This window comes from Halichoerus grypus, chromosome 1 (genome assembly GCF_964656455.1).
Source record: "Halichoerus grypus chromosome 1, mHalGry1.hap1.1, whole genome shotgun sequence".
Classification (NCBI taxonomy): domain Eukaryota; kingdom Metazoa; phylum Chordata; class Mammalia; order Carnivora; family Phocidae; genus Halichoerus; species Halichoerus grypus.
Genome location: NC_135712.1, coordinates 82523769 through 82537352, shown reverse-complemented (window position 1 = coordinate 82537352; position 13584 = coordinate 82523769). Strand labels below are relative to the sequence as shown.

General features: G+C 38.9%; 1 long non-coding RNA gene across 1 annotated transcript; it reads left to right on the top strand.

Moving 5' to 3' along the window:
• Window positions 1-902: 902 nt before the first annotated feature.
• On the top strand, window positions 903-4657 carry LOC118537659 (uncharacterized). Its single transcript, XR_004918225.2, has 4 exons — window positions 903-1036; window positions 1584-1713; window positions 3201-3315; window positions 3812-4657. It is a non-coding gene; the product is annotated as an uncharacterized LOC118537659 (long non-coding RNA).
• The last annotated feature ends 8927 nt before the right edge of the window (window positions 4658-13584 follow it).

The following is a 13584-nucleotide window of genomic DNA, read 5'->3' as shown; positions in this document are numbered from 1 at the left end:
TGGATACATTTTGGAGCATACTCGGCCTAAGAGAATCTTCTTAAAGTTGGAAGCAATACAAGTCAGTCCCCTTTACTACTTGAGCAATAAAATGCTACTTCATTGTTTAAACTGTTTTTAAACAAAGGTTCAAAGTTTAGCCTGACGTTCACCCTGGGAAACACAGCCAATGAAATCACTTAAAACCCCAGACCACCGAGTTTGACTCAGGCCTGGGATCTTCTCGGTTTCGCCCAGATTCACAAAGGTCCCCCCTCGGACCTGCGGTCTGCAGATTGCAGCCTCCGGCGAGAAGCCCCGCAACTCCTCTTCCTGCCTGGGGGCGGCACTTCGGGCGCTCGCCGGGATTTCAGAAACCTGTTCGAGCCATTCCTTTATGGCTGAATGTTCTTATTTAGTAAATATTTATTTAGTTCTCTGGGGATTCAGCACTAATCACTGCCACTTCTCTTTAATAATAAATGGTGAACTTCAAATGCGGCACAAGTCAACCGACTAATCAGTGCTCGCCGGGAGGTGCAAACCTGACATGAAAGACCGAACGTTTCCTGTGCCAGCTCGCAGCGGCCCGGAATGAACTTGAACCGAGCGGGAAGATCGCTGCTGCGGGAGCCCGCTGCCATATGCCCACCGCCGGGCGAGCCGCCCTTTCCCCCTCTCGCCCCGGGGACCCGCACGGCCCCCGGCTCTCCCTGCTCCACAATCTGGGCCGTGCTCCCTTGGGCTTTCCGGGGTTCCTTTTAAACCGGCTGCTCAGTAGCAAAGCAGTTAGCCCTTTCCGGGTGCGCGGGCGAGCGGCGGGGAGCGGCGAGCGGCGAGCGGCGGGGAGCGGCGAGCGGCGGGGAGCGGCGAGCGGCGAGCGGCGGGGAGCGGCGAGCGGCCCGCGCGCTCCTCGCCGGCGGAAACGCGTGGGCTCCCGGCGCTGCGCTCGCGGCGGCCGCGCCTCAGCTCGGCGGAAGGGGGCCGGCGCGCTGGGCGCCCTGGGCGCCGGCATTCCCGGCTTTGGTCTTCAAAGTCCTTCTTTCCACTAGGAAAGGTAAGCGTGGCCCCTTTGAAGGTTCCATTTAAGAACGTGAAAAACGAATTACAGGGGCCACCCCCATCCACTTGTATCTGCGTCCCTCATCCGCTGCTGATTGGGAAAAGCTATCGGGCCTTTGGAAATGTTAAAAGATGTCTGTCCCAGACACAGGGATGGAAATATTGAATACATGTTGGGACTTAAGTTACAGCTGAAATTCTGTGTATCCAAGATGGAATTTGAATTCTGTAGGGCCCATTCGGATGAAGGCATGAGCGTTTGAGGTAGAGCTGCGTCCATTTTTCTGATAAGCCGTACTGTAGCTTTAACTGAGAATTATATTGCCCCCAAATTATTCCATCTTTTATATAATTATTTCATCATTGTATAGCGGAGACCAAAACATCTTAAGTGAAATTTAGTACATTTCTGTTCCATTTTTAATTGTGAATTCATTTAGAATAGGTTGCTAACACCATAGGGACCGACCTTCAAACGGCTTTGCCTCATTCACACAGCTCGGCCAGTGTACTTTTAATGCTACCCACTTAATAATCCCTAGGTATGGAGAAAAGATTCCCGGCGCTTGTTCTCCAACCGCTCCCTGAAACAACACGAGCGGGCGTTTTCAGTGGTGAGCTTGGAGTGTCCCCCCGTGGAAGGAGATGAGCACTGCAATTGCTTTTTTACAGGTGAGTCCGCGGTTGCCTGCGATCTTGGGAACCTTGTGGTTCTGTACCTCTGCACACCGTGAGGCTGGATGTTACTTTTCCGTTAACAAACATCTTCGAGTTGAATCTCACTCTTTTTCTTCCATGGAAACAAATATTTGTTGAAAATAACGAATGAGTGAATCCTTTTGTTTCCTCACAAAGCTTTCCAGCTGATAAAACTCGAGGAACATTTGTTTTCTCGCAACACCCATGGCTGTGATAGTCCCCATTCTGACATTTTGGAGCAGATAGAATGAAGTGACAAGCACAAATAGGTGTTATCTCATGTGCCAGCCCTCAGCAGTTGGCAGTGGCTGACACAGAAGGAGACTGAGGCAAGGTTTGGGCTCAGAAGGAAAGGTTGATGTGATGAGTGAGCAAGGTGCAGAAAGGAATTTAATCACTCAGTGCCCGAGGAGCAGAAAGCTGTTATTGATTTATAATAGTGCTAGCCATTGGCTAGTTGTCGCCGAGTTTGTTTAATTTATTTCAGTCTTTGTTTTCATCTCAAAAGTCAAAACCGTGCACTCATCGTATCCCTTTCACTGTGCCTCACAATAAATCCCACTCTTATTTATGTGATGATAAATTATTGCTGTAGCCTCTACCCTGTTTCTCCAAATGCTGACTCAGTCCATCCTTATGCTATCCTATTCCTCAAACTTACTTTTGATCCGTGCACCTCTATGTGCTAGCGCTCCCCCAGCCATGCAGCTTAAAGCAGGAACTAACAGAGGGGGTAATTAATAATTATGGTCCATAAACTGGGGCTCTTCTGGGCTAACTGGGGCATGTGGTCACCCTACTTGTAAATCCTAAAGTTCAAGGGCAGGGTCACTGTGCGCTCCTGGAATATACTGAGCAGCTGAGTAACCACATACCTGCTCATCTCACATCTTCATGAATTCCCCTCCATAAATGTTCTTTACAAACAGTGTGTGTTCACTGCTCAACAGCAGATATGTGTAGCTGCAAATCCCAGACTCTGCAAGCTTCCCACTAACTCCTGGAGGAAACTTAGATAACAGCCATAGAACGTTGCCCACTACTAGACCCTCTGAAGTTGAGCACAGAGAAGACAGTTAAGTACCCAGGAGCCCAGAACAGGTGTGCTTCCATTTTAAGCAAATGGTATGTCCCTGGAAAAGTATACATTTTGACCAACTGTAGGCTAGTGTAACTGTTCTGGGCACGTTTAAGGTATGCTAGGCTAAGCTAGGATGTTTGGTAGGTTAGGTGTATTACATGCATTTTCAAGTTATGATATTTCCAACTTTCAGTGGGTTTATCAGGACATAACACCGTCATAAACCAAGGAAGGTCTATACAATGAAGATAATGCATTGCCTTATATAACTGAAGAGTCCAGCTAAAGTTTCAAGCAGTGGTTGATCTAGAGGCTCCAATAGTGTCACCAAAAGTGTTAGTTTCTTCCCATTTCCCATTTCTCTACTCCATCTTTCCAGGTATTGGCCTCACCCTAAGGGTAAATGAATGAAATCACCAAGACTATCATAGCTGTATGAAGGTGGTAACTGAATGTTTTCCAAGAAGAAAGTGACTTGAGTCATTCGAATCAAGGTATTTTTTCATGAAATAATCTGTAGATTAAACAATATTTGAGGGGAAAAAAAACTGTCCTTGTTATGAGCCTGTTGAGGTTCACAGTGGAGGAAGCTCTTCTCTCTTTCAGTATGTTACAGTATTTAGTGTGGTAGTAAGAGGAGGCTGTAATGAATGCCAGCATCCCCCAGGCCTCACATATTACAGGAGACCAGTGTGCGAGGAGAACCCTTAAAGAACAGTTGGTCCTGCCTCTGTAATGTCCTGGGAAGTAACTAAGACCCAGAGATGGGGGTGAACATGAACTTCATTTCTTGAGAACTAAAAAGACACTAAAATGTAAATGGGGATCAAGCCTCTGCATGCCCAGACTTGTTTATTTGTCAAAAAAACAGCACTTACAAATCAGAGTCTTACACAGAACTTTAACCACTCCAGACCAACCAGGCCCCCCAGTAAAGCCTCTTTGGTACAATTTCAGAAAGTGAGCTCACTTTGTTCTTGTTACCCACAGCTTCCTCTTGCTTGAATATGGTGTTTTCTGAACTGAGACACACCTATGGCAAAGGACACATGTTATATTGTAGGAAAATATAACTGGTATATCAAGCTCATGATTTCACAAAGATTATTGTTTAGGATGAGATTACTGTTGATGTATTGGTGGTATTCCTCTTTACACTATCCGTTTTTTAAGTATAGGAATCAGAAAGGCCTGTGAATCTTCTACTCAGTTAACCTTAACCCTTGAAAGCAAATTTACACACTGCTGCATTCACGGAAAATCTGTGAATACTCTGGATATGTATGACAGTTGAAGAGAAAATATTTATAAATTTTTAAAGACTGCCGACCTTATTAATGTCAAGCCATTGAATTGTAAAAAAAGAAAAAGTTTTATTTAACTTTTTAAAGAGATGGAGCTCATTGGCTTTCACTCAGTAATGTTCTCACTCCTCTATTTGTTTTGCAAGAAACTTCAAGTCTCTTCTGTATGTAATCTTCAATCTGCCAAATTGTATGCATGACTTGTGTTGGTGTTAAAAGATAATTGCTCATTTGAACATTCTAAATCTAGCCTTCCATGGCAAGTTTACACTCCACATGCAAGATAAAGTAAATGGGAAGATCATAAAACTGGAGCTGTAAGGAACACTGCTTGATCATGATGAGTAAGATAGGTTTTGTTGTCTGAATTACCTTTTTCAAACTCAGCTGAAGAACTAGTTGTAAATATTTTAAACCTTATTAAAGAGGCACTTGAACAAAAAAGGCCTCAGATTTCCGCTTCTGGCAATAAAAAAACTAAGTATTCTGAAAGGTCTCCCGACCATAAATAAAGTAGATCCTGGATAAACCATCCTGTATTGCATTTCTGAATTTGTAAGAAAGAGGAAAAATCTTCAGGATACTCTCTCCAAAAATAAATTTTAAAAATGCAGGATGGTAAGCTGCAGTGGAAAGAGACAGGTAGACTGTCCTGAAGACAAAAGCCAGTATCAGAACTGTGAAAGCTGGATTAAGTCTTGGACTAGAAGCAACTACAACAGTTGAACTTGAGAGCCCCACATTAAGCTGATATTCTCAAAGAGAACTAAAATGTTGCAGGTCCATAGTCTCCCTGTTTCCTGGCAAAAGCAAAAATAAATGTTTCCTGGAGAATACCATCCCCACTGCATTCCCACAAGATTCCCCACAGATTCAGAGCAAGCAAATACAAGTTTAAAACCAAGATCAGAAAATACACATAAAAGACACCACTATTGCAAATCATCAGTAATGACAAACCGATTCAAGTCCCCAAGGAAGTCACACTTTGGAATTGTCAGATACAGAATATAAAATTGCTATATATAAACTGATTAAGTAAGATATCCAAAACATGAGTAACTGCTAAGAGACTGTCAAAACTATTCCGTAGATTTGAAAAATAAAAACAAAAAACTTTTGGAAATAAAAAATATGATTGTTGAGAAAGAAAACTTAACGAATGGTTTAGATTGCAGATTAGATGTTAATAAAGGAAGAATTGGTGAATTGGACAATATATCTGAAAGAAATAACCAGGATCCAGTATAAAGAAAAAAAGATGATAAACAGTAAGATAGATATTGAAAGATGTGGAGGATAAAATAAAAGACTTTAATATACATCCACTCAGAGTCCTAGAGAAGAGAATAGGGAGAATGGAGTAGCTGCAGTATCTGAGGAGAAAATGACCAAGAACTTTCCAGAACTGATGAGATACACAAATGATAAATAAAAAGAAATCCACAAAGATACACACTGCAGTGAAATTACAAGCTACAAAAGACAAACAAAAAATATTTTAAAAGCAACATGAGAGAAAAGGAATGATGTTTAGACCCACAACAGTGAAAACAGAAAGCAAAAGAAAAGGAAATATTAACTTCAAATTGTGGAGAGAAATTAACTATCAACTTAAAATTATATATTCATCAAAACTATCTTTTCAGAAATAATAAGAATATGAAGACATTTTTAGTTGAGCAAAAACCTAGAGAGTTTGCCACCAACAGATCTTCACCATAGGAACTTCTAAAGAATGTGCTTCAGTAAAAAAGAAAATTATTGCTAAGGGAAAGTCTGAAATGCAGAAATAATAGTGAATAAACTGGTTAAGATGTGGATAAATTTAAAATGATATCATATGTATGAAAAAGAGAAAGAAAAGGACAAGAAGAGGAAGAGGAGAAAGGCGGGAGGGGGGAGGAGAACTAATTTACCATGTTTAGAAAATAGAGCATATGGGGCTCCTGGGTAGCTCAGTTAGTTAAGCGTCTGACTCTTGATTTCAGCCCAGGTCATGATCTCAGGGTCATGGGATCAAGCCCCAGCTGGGGCTCCGCACTCAGCCAAGAGTCTGCTGGAGATACTCTCTCTCTCCCTCTGCACCTCCCCCCGCTCTCTCTCTCTCAAATAAATAAATAAATCTTTGAAAAAGAAAAAAGAAAAAAAATAGAGCCGAGAACTAAAATTCTAGCCTCCAGTAACATCTAAGTCAGAAGTGAGTAGCTGATGGAAAGTGTTCTAAAATCCTTGTATTTTTCAGGAGCACGTTTAATATATTAACTTAATTGAAACTTCCTTAAATTTAATATGTATGATAAAATTTCAGTGTTAATTACTAAAAGAAAATAATGTATTATTTTAAGTAGTGGAGGGGGAAAATTTGGTTTAAAAAAATTAACTAAAAAACTAAATTAATTTTAAAAAGGCAAGAGGAAGACAGAAGCAAGAGTGAAAATTTACATTGATAGAAACAAGTCTAAATATAATAATAAGAGTAAATGTAAATGAATTAAGCACAAGTTAAAAGAAAAATATTGTTATACTGTTTATAATAGTCATATCTAAAATATAAAGATATAGAAAGTTTAAAAATATAAAGATTAAAAATAAATACCAGACAAATACCAAAATAATGCAGAGATCGCTACATTAATATTAGTTAAAATAGAATATAAGACAAAGAGCATTACTGGGAATAGAGAAAGTCACTATATAACGATAAAAGTTTTCAATTCACTATGTAACTCTAACAATTTTAAACTTGTATGTACATAATAAAATTGCCTCAAAATCATCATAGGATATTTTAGCACACCTCAAGTAATTATTGATGGTCTAGAAGAAAAAAATTAATACAGATAAAGAATATTTAAAGAATATATATCACAAAATTGCTATAATTAACATAGTTAAAATTACGTCTGACAACTACAGAATATGCATTCTTCTCAAGCTTACAAGCAATATTTCCAAAACTCTACCACTTAGCCATAAATCAAGTATCAAAACATCTCAAAGAATGACTATTCTTTGAAAAGACTGTATTCTTTGGCAACAATATAGTTGAAAGTTAAGGGACAATAATACAAACTTGATGAAGACTTCAAGCCATACATTCAAGAAGTCCTATGATTCTTAATCAGGATAACTACAAAGAAAAGCATAACCAGCACATCATAAGAAAAGAGCTGAAAACCAAAGACAAGGAACAAATCTTAAAAGCAGTCAGAAAGAAAAGACATTACCTTCAAAGGGACAAGAGTAAGATTAATAGCCATCTTCTCAACAGAAATTATGAAAGTCATAAGACAATGGGCTAAAAGAGAGTAACAGGAACCTAGAGTTTCATATTCACCAAAAATATCCTTCAAAGTTAAAAGCAAAATAAATAGGTTCAGACACAAAAATTGGGTGAATTTATCCCTAGCAGACATCCATTAAAGGAAATGCTGAAGGGTGTTCTTCAGGCAGAAAGGCAGATAATTCCAGATAGAAGCTCAAAGATGCAAGAAAAAATGAAGAACAATAGGATAATATGTAGGTAAATATAAAGGAGTATTTATTATATAAACAGGAATACTATTGCCTTATGGGGAATTAAATAGATATAGTTATAACACAGAAGTCAACAGAGAAGTTAAGTAGAGTCAAAGTGTCCTAGAGTCTTTGTATCTAACACAGTGGCTCTCTAAGTGTAGTCCCCAGGTCAGCATCATGAGCATCACTTAATAAATTGTTAGAAATACAAATTCTCAGACCTCACCCCAGAACTCCTAAGTCAGAAACCCAGGGCCTAGCAATCTGTGTTTTAACAGATTTAAACCCTAAAGACAAGTCTGGTGCATGCTTAAGTTTGAGAATCACTGGCCTAGGAAATAGCAATGGTCCTAATTTACATAGAAATTTAATGATTCAAGTAACACACTGTTATCCCTTGGGTAAGCACTATAAGCTGGGGAGTTAGGTCCCCTTTTTCATGCCTGACATTAGTTAACTCATATCTTCTCTCTTTTCTTCTCAGTCTAACTGGAGGTTTATCAATTTTACTAATCTCTTCAAATAACCTGTTTTTCATTTCATTGATTTTTCTCTATGGTTTTCTGTTTCCTATTTCACTGATTTCTGCTATCTTTATCTATTACCCTTATTCTGCTTACTTTGGGCTTGATTTTTTTCTTCTTTTTCTAGTTTCTTAAGGTAGAAGTCAATAAAGGGCACCTACTTATATTTAATATCATACTTAATGATAAAAGACGGAATGCTTTCCCTCTAAGATTAGGAACAAGACAAGGATGTCCACCTCAGTGCTGCTATTCTACATCATAATGAAGATTCAATGGAATAAAATAAGAAAAAAAATAAAAGGCATACATATTGGAAATAAAGAAATAAGCCTGCCTCTATTTGTAGAAGACCTAATTTTCTAAGTAGAAAATCCCAAAGAATATTTAAAAAAAAAAAAAAAGACTAAGTTTAGCAAGATTGCAGAATATACAGTCAATATAAAAAATATCAATTATAATTCTATATACCATTAGTGAATAATTGGAAATTGAAATCTAAAGGCAGAATTATTTACAATAGCATCAAAAAACATGAAATGCTCAGGGATAAATCTAACAAAATAGTTCAAAAACTGTACGCTGAAAAGTATAAAGCAGTGTTAAGAAAAATTAAAGAACTAAATAAATGTACTAAATTTCACAGAATCAGAATACTCAATATTGTGAAGATACCAATTCTTCCCAAAGAGATCTACAGATTCAACACATTCCCAGTCAGTATCTCAGCATACTTTTTTGTAGAAATAATCAAGCTGATTCCAACATTTATATAAAAAAGAAAAAGACTAGAACAATCTATTTCCCCATCAGCCACCAACAGAGTCCCTATACCCAAGTTCCATACTATCTTATGGTTTAGAGTTTTCCCCTAACCAAATCTGTTTGTCCTATACACTCATTGCTATATCTATTGCACATTGAACAGTTGTATATTCTTTAAACCATATACAATCACATTTTATTAAGAACAACGGTCGGGATGCCTGGGTGGCTCAGTTGGTTAAGCGACTGCCTTCATTCAGCTCAGGTCATGATCCCAGGATCCTGGGATTGAGGCCTGCATCGGGCTCCCTGCTCAGTGGGGAGCCTGCTTCTCTCTCTCCCTCTGCCTGCTGCTTCCCCTGCTTGTGCTCTCTCTCTCTCTGACAAATAAATAAATAAAATCTTTAAAAAAAAAAAAAAAAGCAATGGCCAACATAAATACATTCTATTAAAATAATTTTCCCATCTTGATTGATTTGTTGGAAAAAATCAAGAAATTCGTATATCAATGTGTGAATTTACCATATAAGCCTTTTTCTAGAAAATAAAAGCATGTGGAGGTGCCTGGGTGGCTCAGTCAGTTAAGCGTCTGCCTTCAGCTCAGGTCATGAGCCCAGGGTCCTGGGATGGAGCCCCGCCTCAGGTTCCCTGCTTAGCAGGGAGCCTGCTTCTGCCCCCTCCCCGCTGCTCATGCTCACCCTCTCTCCCTCTCTCTCTCTCCCTCCCTCTCTCCCTCTGTGTCTTAAATAAATAAATAAAATTTAAAAAAAGAAAATCATGAATCTATACTTTCTTACTCATAAGCAATGGAAGTAATGAATATTTTCTTTTCCATATTTTTCACAGCAGCTTCTGTCACTAACATCTGCTGCTTTTTATATGATGTTTATGTGAACATCAGTTATTGTAAACTCTATCAAAAAGGGAGGTAGGTAGACCATGTGTAAAAAAAAACCTTAAAACGTGAATAGCAAGACCTTATTTTTAAGCACTACCTATGTCATTTTCTCTTACAGACTGAACTGTGTTCCCCAAAATTCATATGTGGAAGCCCTAACCTCAGTGTGACTATATTTGGAGATGGGTAATTAAGGTTAAATTTAAATGACATCATAAAGTGGGGTCCAAATTTAATATGACTCGTGTCATAAGAAGAAGAAAAGACAGCAGAGGGTCTGGTAAGGACAGTCCATGTAAAGACAGAGTGAGGTGTCCATCTGTGAGCCAAAGAGAAAGGCCTCAAGAGAAACCGAACCTGGTGACACCTTGATCTTGGACTTGAAGACTCCAGAACTGTGAGGAAATAGACTCCTGTTGTTTAAGTCCATCTGGTCTATGGTATTTTGTGATGGCAGCCCTGGAGGACTGAGACATTGTCCATCGAGCATGTGCCTCTAGTTCCTGCTTCCCCTGTATCTACGGATGTTTCTGTAAAATAATTAGCCAAAATTCATGCCGTTTGGCCTCCTCGCCCCTTACATTCTACCACCATTTGTTTGACACAATCATGTCTCCACCTCCTATGTGTGGCACGTCTCCAAAGCGTCCTAGAAATTCAAGGTTGGTTTCTGCTGCACCTATTTGATTAGCTCATTTTGCAAGTTTCTGGGTCGATGCAGACTATCACAAAGCCTGCTTGGCCAAGGGACAGAAATCAATAAGGAGGGAGACAGCAGGAACAACAGGGGTTGGGTTCAGAAACCTTGCCACACAGTGCGCTGGCTTTGTTGAGCTCCATGGCACAGGCCCATGTGCTGTAAACTTTTCATCTGCTCACAAATTGCATTTCACAGCAATACTAAAAGGGTGGGTTACTGATGCTGCATGTGGGAGGTATGTGCACAAATCCTGTTATCAGATAATAGGATTACCATGCATGCCTCCTGAGCATGCTTTGAAAGTTTACTCCTAACTCTACATATACAGCCACGGGCCAGCCATTTTATTGTACAACAAATAAAATCGCTGCCAAATCATTTCTAAAGCCACTATTATTTTCCTCATTATTTCTATCATCATTTCTGAAGTTGAGCTACAGCAACAGCCATATCAAGGTGAGCGTTTTCTTCTTCCCTCTCACATCTGCACCACCCACCACCATCCACCTGCCCAAGTAACACCAGATTGTTTCTTAAACTCGTTGTAGAAGTCATAGGAAATTATGGGTCTTGAGGACATTAAGGAGAAAAATCAATAGAAAAAAAAATACCAGTTATTTTAGCAACACAGATGAGATGTCTTCTACAAAAATTACAACCAAAAAGTTCTTTGAAATGGTCATTTACCATACCAGGTGTCATCGGCTTCAGTTTAACCCTTCCGCTGAGTCTTAGGTTATAAACAGCACAGTTGCAGTTCCCAAAATTTCATGTGCATGAACTTCCACCCTCTTGTGTCTGGGAAGATCTGCTGTACCCCAGCTATACCACTGAGGAGATGGCTCTGCGTGAGGAGACCAGAGTCTCGATCCTCAACGCTGTGGTGACAGTGGCTCAAAGGCCCTGAACCCACAACCAGAATGCCTGATCTCTTAAAAAATTTCCTCTGAAGTGTGAATTGATTTATTTGGAAACTATCTAAGGGCTTTATGTATACACTTAATCATTTTTACTATAAATTATATGAAGATAAATACAAAATATGTAAAAATAAATACAGTTAAAATTTGAATAACAAGAGCATTAGGGAGTGCCGAAGCATCCCCCGCAATGCAGTCAAAAATTCCTGTATAACTTTTGACTCTCCCAAAACTTAACAGTGTACTGTTGACCAGAAGCCTTACCAATAACACATACAGTTGATTAACACATTTTGTATGCTGAATGTATTATATACTGTATTCTTATAATAAAGTAAGCTAGAGAGAAGAAAATGCAATTAAGAAAATCTTAAAAGAACATATACTTACAGCACTGTACTGTATTTAACGGGGGAAAAAATCCATGTATAAGTGGACCCATGCAGTTCAAACCCGCGTTGTCAAGGGTCAACTGTGTGTAATTCAGTGAGCACTGTATCTTTTTCAGGTAACATATGAACACTTGCAATCTAGAGTATCCTGAAATATCTAGGTTGTACAATTAACTCCCGTGCAAGAGTCTGAGGACAAATTGTGAAATGAGTAATGTTGTATTCAGTACCAACACTGTAACTCCCACTCTTGTATCCATTCGACCTTCATGGGATTCTTTAAACTGGACAGAGCCTCTTCTTCAGCTGCCCTCTTCCAAGAGGGATCCTGCCTGTTCCAGATTACCATTCCCCCTTCTTGCAAGTCCCCTATCCTGAATCTCATTGCCTCAGGGTTTTACTTCAAATCTGCATGGTAAAAGAGAATTCCATCCCACACCCTTCAGAGGTGTTACATTGTTTGGATTCAAATAAACTTTACAGCTCACTACCCTCTTGACCCTGGGCAAATCCTAAGAATGCCCTGACCCAGACAATTCTCTTAAATTTTATCATGATTACCCCTCTGCTTTGCATTGTAGTTTACTCTCAAAGTACAAATTCCTAACCAATATAATTTAGTTTGGGCCCCTTTTGAACCTTGTTTAAATAGAGTATTTATAAAATATGTATTTTTTTGCATCTAGCTTCATTTACTCAAAATTATGTACATAAAATTCATACATGCACTTGTGTGTTGTTGTTCCTTCATATTTTTCTTACTGTATAGTATTTCATTTCATGATACTATAATTTATTTAACCCTTCTGTTGGTAATGGGTTTTGAGTTGTTTCCGGTTCAGGGGTATTTTGATTAATGCTCTATAAACATTTGTGTGCATGTATCCTGATGAACATAAGCACATATTTCTTTAGAGTATATACTTAGGAGAGGAATTTCTGGGTTATAGGCTATGCAAATCTACATCTTTGCCAACACTTCTCAGGGTTAGAATTTTAATTTCACACCATCTGATGGGTATGTAATTGCACTTCACTGTAGTTTTAACTTGTACAACCTTATTTATGAGTCTGAATGCCTTTAAATATATTATGGCCATACATATATTATTTGGACATCCTCTATTGTGAACTGTCTGTTCAAGTCTTTTACATTTTTCTGTTGTGCTGTTCAGTATTTTCCTTAAAGGAAATTGAAGGAATTTTGGACAATTTTTTTTATATATAGATGTGAGCCCTCTGTTAGATGTGTTGCAAGTGTTTTCTCCTTTTAGTGACTTTCCTTTTCTTAATGTGTCTTGACTGTGTCTTTTGACACATGGAGTAAAATTTAGCAATCTTTTTTGGTGCCTTATTTAAAAATATCTTTTCCAAGCCCATAAGCATGAAGATATTCTCCTAGATTACCTTCAAAACACTTTGTTTTGCATTTGACATTGAGATCTACTTTCCACCTAAAATTTACTTTTGTCATGGTGTTAATTATGAGTCCAGTTTCTTTCTTTTCTCCTTCTCCTTCTTTTTGCATTTATGGCTCATTTGTCCCAATACCTTTTATGGAAAAGATAGTCCTTTCCCTACTATTCTGTATTGCCTTCCTTGAAATAAATAATGTAACCAATCCACAAATATATGTTTGGGTTTTAAACTGTTATGTTCTGGGCGCCTGGGTGGCTCAGTTGGTTAAGCGACTGCCTTCGGCTCAGGTCATGATCCTGGAGTCCCGGGATCGAGTCCC